This window comes from Mauremys reevesii, linkage group 5 (genome assembly GCF_016161935.1).
Source record: "Mauremys reevesii isolate NIE-2019 linkage group 5, ASM1616193v1, whole genome shotgun sequence".
Classification (NCBI taxonomy): Eukaryota; Metazoa; Chordata; order Testudines; family Geoemydidae; genus Mauremys; species Mauremys reevesii.
Window position 1 is genome coordinate 131,235,283 of NC_052627.1, and position 13,900 is coordinate 131,249,182.

At 45.3% G+C, this 13,900-nt stretch overlaps 1 protein-coding gene and 1 long non-coding RNA gene across 2 annotated transcripts in view; one reads left to right on the top strand and one right to left on the bottom strand.

Moving 5' to 3' along the window:
* Nucleotides 1-13,900, bottom strand: part of LOC120406881 (maestro heat-like repeat-containing protein family member 2A) — a 282,231-nt gene that overhangs the window by 49,062 nt on the left and 219,269 nt on the right. The gene's annotated exons all lie outside the window — the stretch shown is intronic.
* LOC120407103 lies at nucleotides 5,076-6,749 on the top strand. Its single transcript, XR_005599789.1, has 4 exons — nucleotides 5,076-5,106; nucleotides 5,800-5,826; nucleotides 6,152-6,274; nucleotides 6,690-6,749. It is a non-coding gene; the product is annotated as an uncharacterized LOC120407103 (long non-coding RNA).

The window sequence follows — 13,900 nt, forward strand, 5'->3', positions numbered from 1 at the left end:
TAGCTGCATCTACACTATGGGGTTATGCCAGCAGAACTCCAATGACGTGGTTGTGCCAGTGTAGTCTCTGTGGAGTCTGACAGACCCTACGTGGAGCACAAACCCGATATGTTTCTGATGAAGGTCAGACCCCACAATGTTCAAGTGGGTTTGATAGTCAAAAAAAGATTTTAAAAATGAGCTGTATCTTCCCTAGTTGTTGCTGTACAGAGTCCCCAGTACTGCCTTGTGCCGACATTAAAGAAGGGTAGGTTAGAGCTGGACATTCAGAAACAGGGCCAGATTCTCAGCTGATGTAAATCAGTATAATTCCATTGACTTCAGTGAAGCTACACCGATTTACATCAAGTTAGGATCAAGTCCAGAATCTTTTATTATGCAGGAAAAGTTTGTATTCCCATTAAACCCAGTCTTCTGATGTGCTGAACAGTTTTCTGAGATGCTAAGTACCCTCAGCTCCCATTAAAGTCAAAAGGAATTGGGAGTGCTCAGCATCTCACTCCTGGTGGGTTGACTGACCCTGAATAAAAATGCCAGCAGGGTATATAACATGATACTTTCTGTTGGTCCAACAAAGAACGTTGGCGTAGGTCCCATTTAGCCTTGAAAGCCCAGGCATGTTACAGCTTGGCAGAGCAGGGGTTTTCGAAGGACTGATTGCAAAGGAGATTCCTGGGACGACTCTTCTTGCTAACCTAGCTGATATTATTGTTTTGCCTCCTGCTTCATAGGAAACACAGAGAATTCCCTGGACCACGCGCGGTGGGAGCACATGCTGCTTCAGGTACAAGATGGCTTTCAGCTGTATTGTCACAGCCCTCCCTCCCCCCTCCAAATGTATCAGCTGGGGAAAATATTAATGATAAACTATTCATTCTAAGCAGAGCTGGTCAAACCATTTCATTTGCAACTTTTGTTCAGTGAAAACTGGCCTTTTTTATTTTCATGGGAGACTTTCAAATTTTTTTTTTTTTTTTACACAAAACAAAACAAAACCCAACCCAACTGGAAAATGTTCAGTTTTTTTTTTAACTGAAGTTGATTTTTTTGGTTTTTTTTCATTTGCTTTCCTGTTTGTCTCCTTCCCCCTGCCTCCCCTCCCCCCGCCCCGGCTTTTTCAGTCACAAAGTGGAAGAGGGGAGGAAAGGCCTGGGGACGAGGGATAAAGGGAAGGAAAGGGGGAAAACAAAGAACTGAATAATGGTCATTTTTTATTTTGAAAAGCAAAATATTTTTGTTTCTTTCACTTTTCATGTGTGTGTTGAAAAATCAAGAAAACAAAAAACTCCCACTTGCTTTGTGAAATGGACTTACCATTGTTCAACCAGCGCTAGTTATAAATAACTCTGCGTTACCACTGGGAACAACACACAACATAACCAGAAAACCAGCATGCTCATGGTGCTAATGCACCACTGGGGGACATCGAAAGGATTCTTTTTTTCTCTTTGCCACTCAAAAGAAAATTTGCTGTGAGAAACCCCAAAAGGAAAAGAGACAAGACAGGGTTTGGTGACTGTATCTCAGGGAGAAGCCTTTCTGCTCAGAAAGAGCTCTTTGCAGCCTCGTGTAAATCCAGACAAGGAACACTTTGATGGCGAGCGCTGAAAATGAAAGGAAGGGACCTAGTGACAAATACGCCCCAGAAGGTTTGCAGTTCCATTTGGGGTTGGATTACACTCTGGAGTTCCCCATTCCAGATCCAGCCTCCTTTGAAATTCTTTGGGCTAAAAAATCAACTAAGATTAGGTTTTCTTGTGAGGTTTCTGAGATTTCCTGGCTGCTGTTCAAAATTAGGGCCTGAAACAGCAAAGTGCTGAAAGTTACTAACCGCTGGCTGACTTCAATGGGAGATGAGGGTGTGACTCCTGGTCCTTTGGGTGTCCACTGACTTAGGCTACAGGATTGGGGAGGGATAGCTCAGTGGTTTGAGCATGGCCTGCTAAACACAGGGTTGTGTTTTCAATCCTTGAGGGGGCCACTTAGGGGTCTGGGGCAAAAATTGGTCCTGCTAGTGAAGGCAGGGGGCTGGACTCAATGACCTTTCCAGGTCCCTTCCAGTTCTAGGAGATTGGTACATCTCCAATTATTACCTTTAATTTTACTTGCTGCTTCTCAACTCTCTGATCTTTGTCAATTGAACTCTGCTTGTTTTCACTATAAATGTATCTAAGTGTGTGAAATGGAGCGGTGATGCTGAGGTGAAACTGGTAAGGTGATGTGTAGCAAACCTATGAATTCTGTGAGTGTCCAGTGGAACAGGGGCTGGACATTGTGGGGCTGCAGAGAGGGCTCGGCGGTTGGACTGTACCGATTGCTTATCTGTAGAAGGAGAGTGGAACCTGGATGGGGTGAGAAGGGCGTGCTTGTGTTTCCTGTGGCTGGCTGAGTCAGGAGCTAACACCTGGCAGGCACAGAGAAGGCTTTCTCATGCTAAGGGCAGGGGTAGTGAGGTACCTCACAACCCGGGGGACCCTCAGGAGGTGGCAGAATGGGTTCATAGCACTTCAGAGAAGGTGCCTGGTCCTTCGTAGTCCAGGGCCCTTTGCTCAAAGTTTACTAGACCCATCCTCCATCCACTATAAAATCACTCCTCAATGGTCAGATTTCTTGGCTCCATCTCATTCTCCAATTCACTGTTCATCTGGATTTGAGGACTGAGAGGAATCATCACACAAAGGTTAAAGAACAACAGCAGAGGAAATCTGGGTTGTCAATGTTTATAGTTCTCAATAGGGAAATAACCTTCCCATGACACCTGAATATTGGAAAGTTTACAAGAGAGAACAAGGAAGAAAAAAAACTACCAAACAAATAAACAAACCCCCACAACAACCCCCAAATTCTTGCAATTAACCATCTGCTTTAACTCTCTTCTTTTACACTCAGTTCCTAAGAACATCTCTGGGGATGATAGACGACAGTGCCTGGAGCAGCCAGATAAGCCTTGAGTTGAACCAGCAGATGGCCAGCTATGCCAGCCCCTCCCTTGAGAAGGTTTGTTCTCTGTTAAGGCTTAGTTTCTAGTTAATTTTCCTTGAAATTCTGATTGGGGGGCTGCATAAGGCTTCTCTAAAGGCTTCATTACTTTATATTTTATTCTGCATATAAAATTTGTTTTTACTTGTTCCCTGCTCTCTTGCCCCCCTGCCCTTCCAATATTTGCTTGGACAGGCTGCTTGTCTGTGCTGCATTGTTGGTTCTCTGGCTGGGCTAGATGATGGGATGTTTCTGCAGTGTGGGTGCTTGGACTTGGCTATCTTGTTCTTTCCTGAGTGTTGCTGAGCTGGGTCTGTACTGACTGGCACGTTCTGTTACTGGTATCTCAATGCCGGTCTCTTTCTTTCAGAGTTTCCTGTATAAGGCGCTAGGAACGTCCTTAGCAGTTTGCCAGGACCTGGTCCATATTAAATCACAGCTTCATCAATTTTTGACAGCAACAGATTATATGGAAGCCCCTGAGAGACAGGTGAGGACCCTGTCCCTCTCCCCGCTTTACCAAGTAACCCCTGAATGCTCCCTGTGGGGCTCAGCTCTGAGCTGGCCTGGGACAGATGCTATTTTGCTTCATATCCTCTTCGTTGCTGTTTCACTCAGCCCCCGCTGCCCACGGGTCTGACGCCTGACTGGCGCTTTACACTCCTTCAGCTGAAAGGAAGGGACTTGTGGGTTAGATCCTAACCAGTATTTTTCTTGGGTGACAGGGAGTCATTTCCATCCTCGCACTCTCTGCTGAGAGCCACTTGGACCTCACCCTGAACGCACTTCAGGAGTTTGGGGCTACAATGAGCAAGGTTACGATTCCTGGGTTCATCAGCCGCCTGAAGGTAAAGGAGCCAGGGGGTTCTCTCCAACTTCCTCTCCCTCTATAGCAGGGGCAGCAGCCCCAGGGTAGTGTCTGCTCTGCTCAGCTTGCATTGTCCCCCAGTGTGTGCGTTCTACATGACGCCTGCAGTTAAGCAGAGTGGAGAACACTCTGGAGCTGGGGTTCTCTCAAATGATTTTTATCATCTGATGTCTCATGGCTTGAGCGCCCCTCCCATGCACAATGTGTGGGAACTACCTCAGTTGCTTGCATGGAAAAGCATTTAAGGTATTTTTAGCGTTTTTTTAATCCCAGTTAGTAGCTGGAAATGAGGAGGTGTTGCAAGCAACATGTGGCCAACCAACCTGCTTTAGGTAGACCACCAGTGGTCTACGAATGACAATTATGGAACCTGTGATTTAGAGCAGTGGTTCTCAACCTGTCCAGATTAGTGTACCCCTTTCAGGAGTCTGATTTGTCTTGTGTACCCCAAATTTCACCTCCCTTAAAAACTACTTGCTTACAAAATCAGGCATAAAATTATTAAAAAGTGTCATAGCACATTATTACTGAAAATTGCTTATTTTCTCATTTTTACCATATAATTATAAAATAAATCAACTGGAATATAAATATTGTACTTGCATTCTTTGTAGTCTGCAGTAAAACTAGGCAAATAGCTAGATGAGTTGATCAACCCCCTGGAAGACCTCTGCAGACCCTCAGGCGTACACAAGTAGATCTGGTTGAAAACCACTGATCTAAAGGCTAGAGCAGGAGACTAGGCCTCTGGGCTTCCACTGCTGGCTCTGCCATTTACTCACTGTGCAGCCTTAGGCAAGACATTTAGCGCCTGATCTTGTACCCACCAGTGTCAATGACTAAGCTCCCGTGTACTTCACTGCTGTAGGTTCAGCATTTTAGGCTCTCTGTGTCAGAGTTACCTAGTGGGAATGATGGAGATACTAATATCTCCACGCCTCACAGTTATTATATTGCTTAAATACTTTTTGCAAGTGGTTTGAGATCTTTGGCTGAAAAGAGCTTTGCAAGTGCAAGCTGCTATTGCTGCTGTGAGGAATTCCTCGGTCAGCAGCAGATCAGAATTCCAAAGCAAAAGGCATCAGAAGAACTTTCTGATTGTCTAGGACTACCACCATGGGAGAAGAGGCCAGACTCGCAGCACCCTGATGCTGACCTACAGCAGCGTGGCTGTCCATGCTCCAAAAGACCAGCTTCTCTCCCGAGTAGAGGCAGACATCACAAAGAACATCCTTCTCCATTACAGAGCCAGTTGTCAGGTAAGAGCTTTTGCGTGATAAATGTCACATAACTCAAATTTAAACCTGTAATGGATGGAGCATGAGCTGTCACATGTTGTATCATTTTGTTGCTCTTCTTTGTATTCTCTCTAGTTTTTCTATATTCTTCTGAAATTCTGTAGACCCCAGCTACACAGTAATTCAGATGCAGTGACACTCAGGCTATTCAGAATAACACTCTAACTCCCCTCATATGGATGTGTATCTAGCTCTATCTTTTGCTACCCAAGAGAGACTAGTGCTAGCCTGTATTTAGTTGATTTGCTCACTACTTCCCTTACCTCTTATCTGTCGTCTTGTTTGTCTGTGTGCTTTATTTCTGTTCCCCAGGTGCCTGACTGCTGGTCCTGACTCTCATCTCAATGCAACCTCTCCACGTCACTTTGCCATTCAGTACTGCCTTGTCTAACTGAGACTCTCACTTAGGCATTGCCAAAAACAGTTGAACCAAACTGAGATCTTCCAGTAGTTCACAAATGCAAATACTACAGAGGATGGCCCCTGATATTGACCTCTGCAAAACACCCTCTCTGGATACCTTTCCTGCCTTTTGGAAGATTTAACAATAGTGATTTCTCTCTGCTCCATATTCACCAGCCAGGACATTTTGAGGATGTGTGTTATGTGGGACTATCTACATTGCTAATAGCTGTTTTGCGTTTCGTTTTTCAGGTGCTGGGCATCACTGTTGCGAACAAGGTACATTCTAAATAATCTGCCCTCAGCTCTTGCATTTTCTGTACACAAGTTGCTTGTTTAAATTGCACAGAGCTTGGTTTCCTTGCTACATCAAGCAGGAGTCCTGGCTGCTCTGGTGTAAGTAGGCCTGGATTTATTTGATGAACCTGGGTTTTCTCTTCTTCTGAGGTGGGTGCAGAGCCAGAGTCCACTACCTTCTGGGGTCTGGGGACACCTCTCTCCTCTCCCGAGGCTAGATTTAATTCCTGATCTTTATCTTCTGGACTCTGGTTCTTCTCTCAGTTTCTCATCCACATCCTCTTGTTTCTCCTTCTGGATTATGTAGGACATGAACCTAAAATTAACCCTCATCCAGAATGTCATGGAGATTAGCTGTGCCATCTTGGAGACCAGAGACTCCCAAGAGTTCGAATTCTCATACAAACTGGAGCTCCTTGGCTACATGTTGGTGAGTGATTAGGAGCTTTGAGGACTGAAGTACAAGAGAGTTTGTTGTAATGTAATGAGACTGGTTTTCTGGGGAGATGATATTTTATCCATTGGCTGTGACTGTACTACTGCAGTCTCATGAGCTACCTGCATGGCACCCAGAATGCTGGGTCCACTCTGAGCTTGGCAGGGATGCTGACATATATTGTGGGCTGTAACTGGAAGGAATGGCTTGTGTCTTGTGAGTTCTCTTTCTGTCCTCTGTATAGCCTGCAGATGGCCCTACGGCCCATTTCTGAGGCAGAGAGCCTGCTGGGCACGGTGTCTGTTTATTCCAGGTCTGGCATATGGCCCTGTTTCAGGGTGTGAGAGGAAGGCCTCTCTGCCTTTCAAATCCATTTCCCATTTTTGATGTCCCCATTCATGCATTTCAGGACTTCATTAAAACGGAACCACTGGATTCCCTGACATCTCCAGTTCGCTACCAGGCAGTTCTTGCCATTGGACATCTGAGGTAGGCTATTTTCTGCCATATTTCCTGGCACTGTGATGCCTTCTTATTTGTTAATTCATGAAAGTCAGGTTGGGAGCAGTCTAATGCCTGCAGGGTTTGGCTCACCAGGGCCGCCCGGGGGGAGCAAATGGGGCAATTTGCCCCAGGTCCCGGGCCCTGCAGGGGCCCCCACGAGAGTTTGTTCAGGGCCCCTGGAGTGGGGTCCTTCACTCCGGGGGCCCTGGAAAATTCTCACGGGGGCCCAGTCTTCGGCAGCAATTCGGCGGCGGGGGGAACTTCCGCCCCGGGACCCACCGCCGAAGTGCTGGGCCTTCGGCGGCAATTCCCCGTCGCCGAAGACCCCAGGCCCCCTGAATCCTCTGGGTGGCCCTGTGGCTCACATGCTGCTCACCAGCAGGACTTCAGTTCTTAAGGATTTGAATGTGTCCATTTGGGGGTTTGTGCTCGAAAGACACAAGATTGGAGGTTGTGGGGCATGCAGTACAATGGAGCAGAGTTCAGATTGGGAGGGAGGTGTCTGGCTAGCTGGCAGGGGGGAGGAAGCTTGTGGGTTTCTCTAAAAGGAGATTTGAAGTTTTAGCTTTACTTCTAGAGGAGCCAATACTTAATAGAGGTGCAAAGTGAAGGGTTGTTTGCACTTGGGGTTCTAGATTGGGACAATCTCTAGTCATTGGACCCATTTCTTTTACTTGGAGGTGGTACTGAGTCTAATACATGACTTTTCTCTCTATCTTTCTTCTGCCAGCAAGCTCAAACCATCTCTGACCATGGAGGAAAACTGTGAGCTCCTTGGTCAGTGCTTCAAAAGTTTATTTCCCCTTCCTCCCTTGGAGAAGATGAAAGAGGAAGACGGGACAGCAAAGGATGCTCTGCATATACAAGTACGTGACAACAATTCTCCTCCGGCACCATCCACTGTATTTCTGCCCAGCAGGCACTGGGTGATGGCAGTCACACATGGCCTCCCTGGCAAGGTTATGGTTAGCTTTCCCCAGCCCACACACACAAATGATCTGTGCTGAGCCTCACTCCTTCTTTTCTGGTTTCAGTCACTCTACGTGAGGTCCATGGAAGCCCTTGGCAAGCTAGTGGAGACTTTGCTGGAGGAAGAACCAACTGCAGACTGGTTCCAGAAAATGTTTGATGAGTAGACCATTGAACCGTGGTGGAGATTGTTTCTTGTGTTACAGCAGGGAAGAGTCAGAGATTTAGGGGTCAAGCTTCAGTTGTGGAGGAATTTTCCACAATGGAGTGAATTTTAGGAGAAAGCACCCAATTCTTCCTGGGATAAGCGGGCATGTGCCCCACTGAAATCCACGGAAGCTAGGCCATTTTATGCCAGGGCTGGATTGGGACCAAGTTCTTACAATGTTGTTGACACTACTTGGAGCGGCAAGAAAATCACCACTGCAGTAGCCAAATCGAAGAGAACCAGTTGAAACTGATCACTTCTTCTAAGAGGAATTCATGAATATTGAGTTAAGCCCTGTGTATGGAAACTCATTCAGAGGAAACTTCCTGTTCCTCAGACATGAACAGAATATTGTGAAGGGCTGAGGGGTGGGAAGTTTGATGCACGTTCAGTATAAAAATGAAGTTATAAAAGGAGCTGGGCTGGGGGGACTTCTCTGCTCTTATTCAAATTAATAAAAAGAAATGCTCCTCTCTGTCATTTTGCCAATCAATGTGGGAGAAGTTGCCCAGGAAACAGACCACAGCAGCAGACATCAAACAGCATGCAATGTGCTAGACAGCTCCCATCAGACAGTCTACAGCAGACATCACATACACGGGCCCAGATTCATCTCTCATGTAACTCCTTTGGCTTCAATCACCAGAGGTGAATCTGGCCCCTGGGACTTGTATATCTAAGGGGCTCTTCCATTAGACATGTGATTCCTTTGCTACATGGAGGTCAGATGCTTTGGAGAGGGATTTTAGTGACAATTAAACCTGTTTAAGAGGAACTTTTGGGAGGGATTTTCTGGTACTAACTCTGTCCATTCCCCTGCTCTACCAACAGCTCCTCAGGACATGGTTCAGTTCAGGGAAGGAGTGGGAGAGAGAACGGGCCTTGCAGGCCAGCACCCAGCTGCTGACTGCCTATCGAGAGAGAGTTCATAGCACAGTGAGTATAGCCGTACTCTTCCTTGAGCTGACTTCCCTGCTTACGTCAGATCTGACACTCAACGCAAATGCATGAAAAACTCTTCCAGGACAGCAGCTGGGATCTCAAGGTGACTAACATCCCTCTGCTTCCGTGAGTGAGAGGTTTACACAACAATGCTGTGAGCACACTGCGGGCAGACTGCAAGAAGTAGAGGGAGACAACCGCCAAACTGATGGCTTATTCTATCATTAGATTCACGAAGTCAACAACAAAAGAGCTTCCACCCTAGTTAACAAGATGCCAAACACGGTCCCCTTTTGGCATTCCAGACCTTGGCTCCCATCTAAACAACCCTGTCTTGGAAGAGGTGGGAGGGATAGCTCAGTGGTTTGAGCAGTGGCCTGCTAAACCCCAGGTTGTGAGTTCAATACTTGAGGGGGCCATTTAGAGAACTGGGGTAAAAATCTGTCTGGGGATTGGTCCTGCTTTGAGCCAGGGGTTGGACTAGATGGCCTCCTGAGGTCCTTTCCAACCCTGATATTCTATGTCTAATATAGTGAGGGGTTACTGGAAACCTGATTCACCATATGTGGGGTTCACTGATCATAAAGGCCCAGATGCTTATCCCCAGGTCAATGTGAATCTCAGGTCTTCCCCAAATATCACGCTGTCAGCCAATCCTTAACTAAATCTAAGATTTATTGTTAAAAGAAAGAAGAGTTACAAATGGTTAAAAGATCAATATCCAGACAAGTGACTTTCCATGTTCATAGTTCAGGATCACAACAGTGATGGAATAAACTGCTGGTTTGTAAAAGTCTCTCTGGAATCATCCCAACAGATCAGAATCCAAAGGCAGCTTAGATGTAAAGTCTGTTAGTTTTTCCAGGCATTTTCCAGGTTCTTCCAAATGATTATTTGGAAGATCTCTGTCCTATGGCTTACACTGTCCCTGTTCAACATTTAAGCAGTCTAGAGATGATAGGATCAGGCCCGAGCCTTCTCTTTTATAGCTATTCTACCAGGCTGACAAGCCTACCTCACAGAAATTGTCACAGAAGGCCCTTCCCCCAATGCGGATGGCCTGTTGTACTTTGCTTTGAAGATAATCTTCTATTTCCTGTGCATACCCAGTAAACTAGTTACATTCATTCACATAAGGTAATTAGCCGTTCTTCCATTATAACACAGATAGTTAAGCTGAAGATAATGTAGAAATGATTGGTTTCCTGAAGTGTCTTACATCTTTGATTTTAAGGCTAACTGAACACCTTGCACACATAATTAAGGCAATTAAGCCATGAAAGGGAATTAGCATCTACAAGCTAATTTAGTTACATTGTGAAACTTCTAACCAGGTATAGATAACCACAGACAAATACACTTAGCATCTATTGTTCATTTTTGAATGAGTTGATGATTGCTAGTCTAATACATCTCTTTGAAATTCACATGCACGTGAATTGTCTTGACACAGTAGAAGTGCCTCTTGTTAAGTTATTATGGGTCATACACAGGTTGACTGGTCTGCCAGTGTCACAAATGCATTCTTGGTTCTTAGGCTCCCAGGATGCTAAAGCTGAATTTCTATGTAATCAGCTAAGAACATAAACCATAAGAGTGGCTATCCTGGATCCCCCAGAAGAATGGTTCATCTACCCAGTATCCTGTCTTCTGACAGTGGTGGGTGCCAGATGCATCAGAGGGAATGAACAGAACAAGGCAATTGTCAAGTGAACCATCCCCTGTTGGACAGTCCCAGCCCCGGCATCTGGCAGTCAGAGGTTTAGAGACATCCAGATCATAGAGTTGCATCCCTGACCATGTTAGCTAGTAGCCAGAGATGGACCTATCCTCCGTGAACTCATCTCATTCTTTTTTGAACCCAGTTATACTTTTGGCCTTCACAACCTCTCCGTGGCAATGAGTTCCACAGGTTGACTGCATTGTGTGAAGAAATGCTTCCTTTTTTTTTGTTTTAAATCTGCTGCCTATTAATTTCATTGGGTGACCCCTTGTTCCTGTGATATGTGAAGGACTAAATAACACTTCCTTATTGACTTTCTCTACACCAATCATGATTTGATAGATCTCTATCATAGTCCCTCTTAGTCGTCTCTTTTCCTAGCTGAAAAGTCCCTGTCTTTTTAATCTCTCCTTATATGAGAAGTTGTCCCATATGCCTAATAATTTTTGTTACTCTTCTCTGTATTTCTTCCAGTTCTAAAATATCTTTTTTGAGGTGAGATGAGCAAAACTGCATGCAGTATTCAAGGTGTGGGGGTACTGTAGATTTCTATAGCGGCATAATGATATTTACTATACTGCCTTATTATCGATCCGCTTCCTAATGGTTCCTAACATGTTGTTAGCGTTTTTGACGGCATGTGGAGCAGATGCTTTCAGAGAACTGTACACAATGACTCTGAGGTCTCTTCTTTGAGTGATAACAGCTAATTTAGACCCCATCCGTTTGTATGTACAATTGGGATTATATTTTCCAATGTGCGTTACCCAGTTCAGTACAGGAATCAGAGGCACAATGTTACCAGACGTGCCCGTTACTTTGGGGAGGCTCATTAATTAGGGTTACTCTTCTGTGGGGGAAGGGAGGGGTGGGGCGGTTCTGTAATTTTATTAATGTGCTGCTTATGTCACTTGTGTGTTCTACTCCTTCCTTCTACAAGTCCCCTCCCAATGGAGCTCTCCTGCAGGACCTAGGTTCCCCAGGGCTAATAACTAGAACTAGACGAACATGCGCACACACTAGCAGAGCAAGTCAATCAGCACTCCCCAGCTGATCCCCCTCATATGTCCCTGTGTTCAGTGGGCTGGGTTAAGCAGCAGTTTCAAGCTGGTACCCTCATGCGCCCCTGGTCTCAACAGGCTGGGTTCAGCAGCACTTTCCACTGCTCCCCGCACCCACTTATGTGCCCCAAGTTTAACACATTCCTATCACACTTTCACATTACAGTTGTACTGGTAGTAACCCATTTGATGAGCAAACCCCACAGTATTTTGGGGCACTACAGGGATCTTTAGCTTAGGTACAAGAAGTGTTGCTGCAGAGTAAATGGGGGAAGCTAAAAACAAAAAAATCTCAAATTGATAGAGAGAGAGAGAAGCAACCAGCTGACCCATAACAGTTATTGATTGAATCATAGTGATAACCACACCAGGAGGGCTAAACAAACATAGCAGCTACATTTTAAAGGTTAATACCTGAGGTAGGAAAGAAAACAGAGAGAGAGAGAGATGGATCTCACCCACTCCATGAGGCTTGAACTGGTCGGGGTTCCCAGGTGATGGTGGTAGCTCAGGGTCCTGAGTGCTGGAGACAGGCAGAGCCCCCAGCACGATCAGTCAGGAGGTGGAATCCCAGTGGAACTGATGCAGAGTTTGGGTCTATACATCAGAACCCTTTCTTGGGCATAGGTAGGGGAGTTTGTAGAGAAAATACAGTGGTTGAAGGGAGAACACTAGATTTGTTTATGGGTAAACTGATGGCTCAAGGGTTTTCTTTAGGCTAGTCAATAGGAGCTGATCATTCTTGGCTATGGGTGTTGTTTTCTTCCGGGGAGCTCACAAGGCAACTAGGCTGCTTCAGTATTTTGGGATATGAGTCAAAGATTTATTACTAGAATTGGTCTGATAATTGCTGAGCTGAGTGTGTGCAGGCGTAGGTTCATTAGCATCTGGAGCAGGGATTCCCATGATTCAATGCGTCCCTGCTTTCTGGTCCCAGAGTTCAGTGCGGTTCTCTGTTCTTCATTCTTTATGCTAATCCCTATTCCATCTTTCATGCAGTTGAGGCATGGAGTTGTCTCTGTTCTTCATTCTGTATGCAAATGGAGATGTCTTAATCTTGTCACCCTTGTCAGGAGGCGTCTAGGTATGTCTCCCCAAACCCTTCATTGTTCTCTGCAAGCCTTTTCTCTGATCGGTTTTGGTTCAAACAGAGATGGGAATTGGGGGTGTCCTTCATGAGTCACACAATCTAGATACTGTGCCCTGGTTCCCCAAAAACACAGAGCTGACTGGTATCAACAATAAAGATGGCAAGTGAAGTCCAGTACAGCTGGAGAACGTTCATTCTTCATTCTTTTTTAATTAGACTCAGGAAACTTTTCATCAGTTTGGATCTCTGATTGGAGCAATAGCACCATACAGCTGTGATTCACTGGCCTCGTCTCGTCAGTGGGTGTTTGACTGTATCAGCTGCCTTCTCTGTATACAAGGTGAGGAGACCATTAGCAGGTATAAGTAATTCTTCCTCATTAGCAGGTATAAGTAATTCTTCACCTTCTTTCACTGTTGTAATGTCCATTTTTTTGCCTCTCTAGTTCTTTCTGTCCTGTCTGTTGGCACTTAGATAACAGAGTGGTGGGCATCTTGTAAATAGCTCATTAGAAGAGACGATTATGATGTGTAAAGAGTGTGGCACACTTCTGGGAACTGTACAAATAATAAATGGTCTGCACCAGGTAGATAACTGCTCAGTTCCTTAGAGCTTCTCTACACAGGGACACTAAGGAGAGTTAATCCAAATGAACGAAAGGTGTAAATTTTAAAGTGTCATTAAACACGTGTGGATGCTCTGATTCTGAATGAAAATGGCCCTTCTTAATTTTAGTGAATTACATGAATTAAACTAACCTGAAAAAGGCCCCTTTAATTCTAAATAAGTGTGTCCCCAGAGGTGTTTAATGAAGTTTAACTAATGCAGTTTGAAAATGAATTTGGATTAGCTTTCTTGACTATCTCCATGTAGACAAGCCCTTGGTACTAAACATTTTCATTCTCTTTACCCTGCCACTGGCTGTATTGGAGGGGTTTCCTGGACTAATTCTTTAAACAAAAAGTTCTTGCAGCAGCCCTCTGTCATGAGCATTCAAAGCTATTGGAGTAAGTGTAGGCCATTTTCCCATTTGTGAAAGAGTGGGACAGGGGTAGGCAATCTATGGCACGGGTACCGAAGGCGGCACGTGAGCTGATTTTCAGTGGCACTCACACTGCCCAGG